Here is an 11,312-nt window from a genome sequence, read left to right as displayed (position 1 = left end):
TGTCACAACCCGGCTCAAAGGAAGTGACAAGCAAGTGGGAGACCACACACAGGCTTTTAAACACTGTAAGATATATTTAATGAAAATAAGGTGAAGCAACTTCAACACAATTTAAAGGACAAAACAGCCATAACTGAAGCCTCAAATGAAATTGATGGGTGCCAGACGGAGAGAGTCAAGGTGTCTTTATACACTGGGACTGGCCTTCTCAGGTGTGCTGCATCTATAATTGGGTCAGCTCCACCTACCTGCAAGAAACAGGTAACAGAAAAACCAAAACACAAGGCCAGCCCACTGGCTGTCACAATACTTTAACAATTCTGTTTTGCAGTGTTAGTCAGTAAGTGACTGGCTGCTCCCGTATGGGATTGCAACGACGCCATCTTATTATAGTCCAGCCAATAATGTGATTCACATTCGTATATACACAGCTAATCAACGTCGTTGACAGGCTATGACAGCGTCCTTATGTGCTGACACCAGTGTTTTAGCTAGCAAAGCGGCGTGGCTGATGTGGAGTGAAGCCACGTTAATGACAACACGTACAACCATTGGAGATGTGAGCAGGACAGATGGAACAATTGACGGAAAAAATGTGGACTTTATACCAGTTTTTAAATTGTGTTGATAGGTCACGTAAAACCAGAGTTATGATAAAAATATATGCAATGTTTGTTTTTTTCCTGAATACTATCATTGTTTATATTTACTGCGGGAAGAAACGGTAAAAACTGTGTTTTATAAGGAAAACGCTCTCCGCCTGTGAGCAAAAACAAAACCAGAAAACTCCCACCCTTTCCTATTGGTGGAAAAATGTACCATGTCGACCAATCAAAAAATGATATGGCAACATGGCATTTAGTTGTTTAGGAAGGGGGAAGTTTTAGGAATGACAGCAATGTTTTGAGATGTGAGAGATTTGCGACGTTTAGCAAAAATCTTGTGTAGTTAGTGTGTAGTGTAGTCAATAGTTTTGTTGTGTGTGACAGAACAATGAGGCAACTACTGAATGTTACAGGTGTTACAGGAGTGATACATCTCCTGTTGTCAGGCCTGCAGGTATCAGGCTGTTGTTCTCCTTTATCTCATAGTGGACAGAAATACATTTTTGGAGTGGCACAAATAATTTGTGTGGCATCAAATTTGATGCAGAAAACCTGATTGTTCTGTAAATAGTTTGAAATGTTTATTTAAAAAAAACGCTTTGGCTGCATTTTTAGGTAAACAGCTGCAAAAAACTTTGTTGTTTGCAAAACTCAGTTACTTTTTTTGAAGGAGTAACTATATAATTAATTGCCCAACATTGGTCATTATATACTGTATTTTGCAGACAGAGAGTTACAGGACTCAGAGCTGTGATAGCAAGTCAGAGCTTTATATATATAAAAAAAAAGAAAGTTGTGTTTTCAAAATTGGAGTTATTTTTACTTCCAATAGTGTTAACATACTACACAGGTCATGAACAACATTTTTTTTTAAATTTTCATTGTAAGTGGGCTAAAGCAGTTAATTAAAAGTAGACTAACATAAATGTAAATGCTGTAATTTGATTATTTTAATAAACCATGTAACTTGGATGGATTCGATGCTGGCGTGACCACAGTGCACACGTCTGCTGTTGCTCACAGTGGTCCAAGGGACTGCTCAGGGAGTTTGTGTGTTCCCTCAGACACATGAAAAATTAGAGGGAACATTCCCGAAGAGTAAACTTTCAAAAGTAAGTACTGAATATTATGTCACTTATTTATGTGCGAATGTTTATAAAGAATGAAGAATGATGAAGAACATTAAAACATTACTGTTGGCCACATGTCGGCAAAGTTATGTGACATTAGTGATGCTAGTACTTGCAGTGTTAACTTGGTTTTAAAGCCTTTACTTTAAAATATACGCCGTTCAATAGTTGGCCTTAATCTTACAGAGAATGTGATGATTTTCTGGATAATTAAAGTCAGGAATATATCCACAAACACAATAAGATGAAAGTCAGTGAATGCTGCTCGGTTTGCAGTCCTGAATATCACGGCACAAGCAGGATCCACTGCACTGTTAATGTTAGCTATGTTATATTGCTGCTTCTGTTCGGTGGTGTCGAGCCAAATGGACTTTAACGTGTGTTTGAACGAACTGATGGTTCACTCGTTAAGCTGATAGAAAGATGCTTTAATTACAGGACTCACACATGTGTCCACTGTACCATCTGGGAACTCTTCTTGTTTAGCACTCGTAATAACACAAACACCAAATCCTCCTTCTCTTGTGCTGTTTTGTAGCAGTGTATACACCTGAGACTGTCACCTGTCTGTCTGTCCTGCACTCTCTCTCTTTTTCTTTCTCTCTGATTGTGTAATAAAAGTATGAACATGTATTTATAAGTTACACTTGTGTTTGAATCCTGCAGCTTATCACACATTTGATTTCCATGTGTGACAACTGCAAGTGTCCAGAGTGAGGACAGACTGAGGGACCCACTGCTGCACATCATCTGTGAGGCTTTGCACCCCTGATGATCCACCAGGACAAACTCAGCAGTGTGTGAGGAAGAGGAGGAGGAAGAGCCAGCAGCAGCTGACAGATGGAGAGAATAGACAGACTGTTCCCTGTTTGTGAAGGACTGCTAGAAAAGTTTAGAATAACTAATTGTCTGTCCTGAATCACTTATTAGGTAATGTTAAAATAATTTTATCATTCCAGTGTTTTCAGTGTGGGAGAAAGTACTCAGGGCCTTCAGGTTACACACTATGAAAGGCAGAAACAAGTTTAATGTTCAGAAACCTAAAGTATGTATCAGCAGCAGAATGGACCTAAAAATAAATGTTTGTTTCAGTTCTATGAAGCTTTGAGTATTTTGGATTAGTAGTACTGCTGTGTTTGTTGCATCATATTGCTGTAATTGTTTATATGCTTTATATATTCTGAGGTAAGTTGATCTATAGTGTTACATCATATTCTATAAGGATGTTATGTGTTTGTATACTTTCTGCCCAGTTTGACCCATTTAGCAGAAGTCAGCCTGTTTAAGGCTCTGATATCTATTCTGTATGACTTAAATCAGTTATGACATGGTCTGATTTTCTCACCCAATAAAGGAATATTTAATATATCAGTCTACTCTTCATGTTATCAGAAACAGTTATCACAGCTCGTATATTTTGTTTTTACACATATATGTAAGCATTGAGCCAAATGTAATAATGCCAACAAATTAAACGAACAATATTTGTCTCTTATATATAACACATCTGTATATACACTGTCAAAGATACTTGTCTTTGAGTGAAGATTTAAGGTGATAGGAAATATAAATAACTGCAACTTGAATCTTTGACCCAGAGTTCAAGCTCACTGCTGTAATATATATATATATATATATATATATATATATATATATATATATATATATATATATATATATAATCTGACAATAAATATAATATTGGCCATATTATATTTAAATTACCAAAGTGACATGACTTTAGTCTCATGAACACCATTAGCTAATTATATATATATATATATATATATATATATTAGGGGTGCAACGATACACAAAATTCACGGTTCGGTTCGGTTTGATACTTTGGTGTCACGGTTCGATATTTTTTCGATACAAAAAAAATGTTCATGCCTTTTTAATTTGTCATTTATTAAAATTATAAATATATATTTTAACTCAAAAGTACAGTTTTTAAATTTAATGTTGCTGAAACAACAAAGGGATAAAATAATAAATCTATCTAATTGAGAAATCACTCATCTTTGGAAAAGAGAGTTTATTACAGAGAAATGGCTCTTTCCAAAATAAAAGCTATACTATACGCGTCTTCTGGGCTATATTCTCAGCAGCATATTAAACATATCAGGTCCCCATAAGGAGAATCATGTGCTAACGGCTGTCTAAATGACTTGGGTAAAGTTTGTAGCATGCGTGCTTGTTGTTTTTGTCTGCTTCCACTTGTTTTTGCACTAGGATGATGTCGGCGTAAATGTGCAGTCATATTCGTTGTGTTCCCACTAGTGCTGTCAGCGTTAATCTCGTTGAAATGACGTTAACCGGCAAATCTCCGTTAACGAGCTACCGCGGATCGCCCCGTGCGTGAGGCTGGACGGCCAACACGTTAACGAGCTAACTGCGCTAACACAGTAGTTCCCACCAATGTAATTGAGCATTGCGTGGCACATCCGACATACTGTTTTACTTTTGCCCATGACGCGCTTACCTTCAGGGTCATACTTCACATGAAAACCAAAATAGTTCCAAAGGCCAGATCTGAATGAGGGTTGGGGAGGTTCAATTTGCCATGTTGCAAGGAGAGCTTAACTTCTGTCTCGCTGGCTTGCCCTGCGCTCAGTGGATCTGCGTTCGACTACTCCGCCTAGGCAGTGTTGCCAACTCCTCAGTAAGGAAAATCGCTATTGGTGTCCTAAAAGTCGCTAGAATTCGCTAAATGACGTCATCGCCTAATTTGCATAATTGGTCATGCTAATCTAATTGTAACCTATGTTGTTGGAGAGAAATAACATCGTGGAAGAGACATAAAGTGAGTAAAAAACGTCCTAAATGCATTTAGAGTTTATTTAGAACTACAAATTAAATTTCTTTTAGCAATTATTGTTTTTTTAATCTCACAATTCCAACCCTGCTCTTTTACCCGGGCTTGGACCGGCAAAAGTGACCCGAAATAGGCACTCTGGTGGAGTTACTTTGTGTGTGTGTGTTTATAAGTAGTTTTAAACCTTGTGATCCACAAAACAGCATAAGAGTAAAAGAGTAAAAGAAGAACTGACTGCGTTACAGCACCCGCTGCTTGTTGAGAGTAAAAGCGATACGCGCTTTCACGTCTTTTTTTAGCGACTATATTACAGCAGTGAGCTTGAACTCTGTGTCAAAGATTCAAGTTGCAGTCATTTATTTTTCCTATTACCAAAGTGAGATGACTTCAGTCTCATGAACAACATGAGTAAATTGTTATTTACTAGCTAATCTTAAAATGACTGTTCACTACAGAAATTAAGCCCAACAATCATGTTTTTACAGTCCCATGGTCTCAGCCTCAGATACTCAACAAATTAAAGTGATCTCATCAGGGGTGATTCTAGGATTAGGGCTTTGGGGGTGCTGAGCACCCAGAGAGCTGCCCAGCCAGACAAGATAAACTTTACACGTCACCATGAGACTTCTGGAATCAAAAAAATATATATATCCTAACCTTAATTACTGGGGGAGGATAATGAATAATGCTCATAGTGAGTAAAAAGTAAACAGTATAATACAGATACATAAAAAAAACTCCTCCCAAAACAGAATAAATTATTACAAAATATTAATAAAAAACTATAAAAATGGAGGCAACTTTGCCTGTGGTAGAATGTATACAATGTATGAAAAAATCTTTACTGCAGATACTAATTTTATGTTGTAAGATTTATGAGTTTGATGCCTTTATAGTGGTACTTGGGAGAGCTTGACATTTTCTCAGGTGGTACACACTGTAAAAAGTTTGAGAAACACTGATAAGGTAAGTGTATGTGTGCTTTTGGAAAACATTTAAAGCTGCTGTACAGAATCTTTGAAACAAGCTAGCTTAAAATATTTTTAGAATATAAACAGAGCATCTGCTTCTCTTTACAGCTCCTCACTCCACCAGGGCTGTTTGGCACTTTCTGATAGTGTGCAAATGTGATCCACGTACTGCGGCAGTCATACAGACAACTGGACGGTCCAAAAGTTGGCCTACCTATTACTGGCTGAGGTTTTAGTAGAGTTGTGGCTGAACCACACATCAGTGGGTTTTGGTCAGTGAGTTTTGGTCAGTGGTTGTTGATCAATGGTCATGAGAATTTGCATAATTAAGATTAAGGAACTGACCTCCCAGCCCATTGTTCCTTCAGTGGGCTGGTTTCAGTCATTATGCAAATGTACTGTTTATAAGATTTCGGGAAACCTGCAGTCAGCTGAGTCTGAAGAAGTCACTTGGATGAGTGACGAAACGTTTCTCCCACTGAAAACGCTACGTCCAGATGAACAGATTCAACTTTTTGAGACTGATCCAACATTATTCTTGAGAGACGGATCATTTGATTTTACACTTTTACCTGAATGTGGCTCCTTTTTTGAATAAACTTCCTTATATCCATTATGAACCTGGCTGTCGCTCTGTGCACACACACACACACAACGGGAGTTATAAGGCTATTGGGCATTCAGTCAGTTAGCTAGTTAGTATCTATTTCAAACAGGACAGTGGTAACAACAGTAGGTTACGGACAATTTTAAGTTTTAGATTTTAAATAGGCTGTATACATTTCAGTGGGAGCAACAGGACAGTCAGATGTCGCTGATTTTACTGCAGAGTAGGGCAGATTGTAGGGTAGCAAACATCGACAGAAAAGTTTTCAACACTGCAGGTTACCTGAGTGTAATGTTTTTAGCTAAAAAGAAACATGGTCTGACTCCTACCTAACTATATAAAGAGTAACTGAAGGTTAAATGCAGCTAACATGTCCAGGCACTTACACCTCCACTCCGCTGCGTCTCAGCCACCATCGCTCTGGCAGCAAGGGCAGTGTTGCCAACTCCTCAATAAGGAAAATCGCTATTGGCTGTCCTAAAAGTCGCTAGAAGTCACTCAATGATGTCATCGCCTAATTTGCATAATTGGTCATGCTAATAATTGTAACCTATGTTGTTGGAGAGAGAAATAACATCGTGGAAGAGACATAAAGTGAGTAAAAAACGTCCTAAATGCATTTAGAATTTATTTAGAACTACAAATTTAATTTATTTTAGCAATTATTGTTTTTTTTTAATGTCACAATTCCAATTTGCACAGATGGCTCATCTGCTCACAGACCAGAGGAGGTGAGAAAATGCATTTTTAAGGAGCTCCATTCATCCTCGAGTTCACATGGTGAGAATGGTTATATGTTTATGTCCTCATGAAAGAAACCAAAGAGCTCATCATTTGACCTTAAGTACAGAGTTTAGCTCATTAGTCTCTGCTCTTTTGTGATGTCACTTCCAGCTGCTCTGACCTCTAAATCTCCGAGGATCTCACCTGGATGACCAACTGCTCCAAGCTGGTCAAGAAGGCTCACCAGCGCCTCTTCTTCTTGAGGACTCTGAGGAAGAACCACCTGTCCTCAGACATCCTGGTGAACTTCTATCGTTGCACCATCGAGAGCATCCTGACCAACTGTATAACAGTCTGGTACGGGAACTGCTCTACCTCGGACCGGAAGGCATTGCAGAGGGTCGTGAAAACTGCCCAGCGCATCGCCGGAGCACCACTTCCTGCCATAAAAGACATCTACAGGAAGCGGTGTCTGAAAAGGGCTGGGAAAATCATCAAAGACCCCAGTCACCATCACATGGACTCTTCACCCTCCTGCCCTCTGGGAGGCGCTACAGGAGCCTCCGGACTAAGACCACCAGGTACCGGAACAGCTTCTTCCCCACAGCCGTCAGACTCCTGAACTCTGCCTCCTGACATCTGACCCACGTTAACACATGGACTGAACATACACACACCCACAATGGACAACTATACCCTCAAACACACAATAATAACATGGACTGAACCACCACTCACAACCACTAGCACTTTATATAGCCTCTGTAGGAATTATATCTCACTTATCTTAACTGCACTACTGTATAGCTCTGTGTAAATAATCATTCTGTACATTTGATAATTTTTAATCCTACAACTGTTTACAACTTTCATAGTTCCCATTTCTGTATAACTGTATATCTCAGATTTCTGTAAAGTTATTTATTTCATATTCTGTGTAGTTTTTCATATTTATATCCTGTTCATAGCCTGTACATAGCTTGTACTCACTACAGCCTGTACATACATATAGTTATAGAATATTCACAACATACTTCATACCGTGTACATTATAACATACCATAATAGACCCATTTCTGTAATATACTCACATATCTATATTATTGCTAATATATATTGTAATATATCTATATCACTAAAGCACTTCTGGATGGATGCAAACTGCATTTTGTTGCCCTGTACCTGTGCATGTGCAATGACAATAAAGTTGAATTCTATTCTATTCTATTCTATTCTAAATATCCTTTTCTTCCTCTCAGTCTGCTTTCTGATTCAAACACTCACCTGTCTACGCCTGAGCTCATTACATCAGCTGGTCTTGACCTTTGGCCAGGCCCTCTGTTTTTTTTACACCTCTTTTCTGTGATTGTCCTTTCCTTGTAGAAATCATTTCTAAACTGTGGCTTTAAGAAGAGACGTGAAGTTTCTAAGAGGAGGAAGATCATATTTATTTAAACCATCACTACGACTGAAAAGCAGAACATGTGACTTTATACAGAGCAATAATTCATGGGCAGAGCCTAAGGTGGCGAGAGAACTGAGTTGTGACTCTCAGGCAGAAAGGTAACCTTTATCTAGTTGATCCAGAGAAAAACGGCTGTTGATCTCCTCCTCCAGTTGTTGATCCCTTCCTGCAGGTGTTGATCTCCTCCTGCAGGTGTTGATCTCCTTCTGCACGTGATCCATCATGGCTTGTCAGCGTCTTCGTGTCATCTTTTAGCTCCAGTTTGTTCTCCGCCTGACATAAAGTTCTGCGCAGAGACTCACTCGGGTATGCAGCGCCTCCTCCCTATATCTGCCTCCTCCCCGTCCTCAGCATGGTCTCGCTGGACACAGTTTGCGGTGCTCTGCTGTTCTCTGGTCAGCTGATCCACAGCGGCATTCACGGCAGCTCGGACCAGCGTGTAAGCCATCTGAAGCAGCTGCTGCTCGCTGTGGTCAAAACCGAGGAGGTGGAGGATAAGGTGGTTCTGTGAGGAAGAGCTGCCCTCCCAGCACTCCTCCTCCTCTTCCTCCTCCCTCTCCTGGGGGCAGAGCTCAATTCGAATGAACGGACCGTTTGCCGGTGCCTGAAGGGAGGAGGAGAAGGTCTGGAATGAGCTCTGAAGCTCCTTATGGAGGAATGACCCAGCGTCCGCAGAGTCACTGAAAACCTTGAGTGGTCTCCCCACGGTGATGTCATCGACCTCACCAATTCTTTGGAAGGTCTCTGGTCGATGTTCCTTCACCTCCTCATACATTTCTCCTGCTGCTGGTTCTCCTGGACTCCCAGTTGCAGCTCAATCCTGTGCCGCCTCCATGCTAGTCTCCACTATGACAGTTGCCTGAACAGTGTCTGTCTGAGCCACTCCCACCGCCACCATGTCTTCCTGTGGGCGCCTATTTCTTCCTCTGATGAAGAACCTGTGCAGCTTTTTCTGGGCCTCCCCCTGCACCTCCTCCCTCTGCTGGTATGATGAATTCCTGGACTTCCTGAACTTTGGCCATGCCCTCTTGTTAGCTCTCTTGTCCTGTGACTGAGGCTCCACCTCTGAATCCTGCTGCTGCTCCGGTTGTTTCTCGACTTTTTTCTGTATACTTCTGATGCAAATGAGCTCCGAGGAGAACCTCCTCCACCACCTGCACCTCCTCCTGCTGGCTGATGACATCATCAGGCATGCAGTGATGATATCATCAGGCAGGTATGAACATGAAAGAACATGATGAATGAACAGATGAGTTCTCACCTGGGTGCTTCCTGCTGATCGATCTGTTTCTCTCGGATTCATCAGGAAACACCGAGCACATCTCTCTCCTCGCTGCCACCAGCACTGTGCCTCCCCAGTTTCCATAGCAACCACACTGATTGATGCTTTTTTCTTTTACACAAATTGCTTCTTTGATAAAGCGGTGGTACGTGGGCGGGGGAGGGGGAAGGAAACAGAAGCTTTCGTGTCCTGTAATCAGGTTTGTGTCATCAGGAGGTCCAATCACCAAATAGCTCTGTATAACGATGCCTGCACGTGTTTGTCCATAGACACGGTGTCAGTAAAGTTTTCAATAAACACACAACTCTTAAACAGGTGAGTCATAGAAGCATCCTCCCTCCGTACCGGTGTCATGAACGAGGAAAGAGACCAATCAGTTTGTTTCAGGTTGTACGCATGACTCAGCCCTGCCTCTGCTGGACACCAGAGGAACTGCAGGTGTGGGGCTGCATCCTCTTCCCTAAAACCCCTTCTATAACATACGTGTTTCCTTCTACTTCTCCGAACATCTGCTGGACATTCAACACTGAAACACACGACTGTAGCAGCACGGCTGCTACACCTTACTGTAATCACATTACAGTTACTATTACTAGTGTGACACTGGTTCTTCAGGAATCTGAAACAGTATTAAAATAAAGGTTTAACAAAACACAAAGACTTGATGAAACGTGACTGCAGAGTAACATCACTGTCACGTCCAGTTTCACTTAATGGCAGCAGTTTGACTCTTTAAACGTTTCAGTCAGCTGATGGTTTTAGAGCAGCATTACCAACACCATGGAAATGACAGAAACCATGGAGACCTGAACAACATCACACTTAAAAACATCCAAGGTGAGTTTCATCAGCTTTTTGTGATTTCAAACAGTTAAAATGCTTCTGGAGCTGATTTCAAACTGCTTTATTTTGACAGGATGTACTGCTACTGAAGTACTTCCTGTTACAAACACGAATGTTCATCTGTGTTTGATGATGATGGGAAGAAAAGCTCAGCATTTTACCTGCAATTAGCAGTCTGCACTAATCCTGAACAAGATTCCTCATTAAAGTATGAGGAACCTGCAGAGAGCACAAAGCCACACCTGTTCATGAGGTGAGTAATTTCAAAATGAAACAGGAAATAACAATGAAAAGATGAACTGAAAGGAGAAATACTGAGTTTAAACATGAGGAGATGCTCACTATGTTTAAGGGATTGATTGATTGATCAGCGTTTCAGTTGTGATTGATATCTAAGGCTCAGGTGAGAGGTCACCATCTCCAAACAGCCGCAGAGCGAAGTCATCGAGTCCATCAGCTGTTCAGACCCGTTTCAGTCACACTGTGGCACCGCATCATTGATCCTTGATCAGTTACTGATCTGCCTGCCGCAAGCTCTCTGTCCTCCGAATCTATTTTTAAATGTGTTAAGAAGAAACTGAAGCCTTTGTTTCTATGGTGATGGAGGGTAAGAATACATCCATCTGTTGCCAAGCAACAGCACGCTGACCAATCAGATCACCCGACAGGTGAGTGCCAAGAGACTGTCGGGAACCTTCATCCAGTCCTTCACTGAGGCAAAGTATTCTGGGAAACAGAGTACATCTTGTGGACTCGCCCTGACAGTAAGGAGTGTGATCAAATCTGTGGCATCACCTTTGACCCCGTGACGAAGCGGACTGAAAAAAATCTATTTTTATTTTTAAAATCTCGAGTCAAAGCAGTTAAA

This window comes from Simochromis diagramma, unplaced genomic scaffold (genome assembly GCF_900408965.1).
Source record: "Simochromis diagramma unplaced genomic scaffold, fSimDia1.1 OVJJ01000802.1, whole genome shotgun sequence".
NCBI classification, from domain to species: Eukaryota; Metazoa; Chordata; class Actinopteri; order Cichliformes; family Cichlidae; genus Simochromis; species Simochromis diagramma.
The sequence above is the reverse complement of the archived record's forward strand: the minus strand, read 5'-3'. Positions refer to the sequence as shown.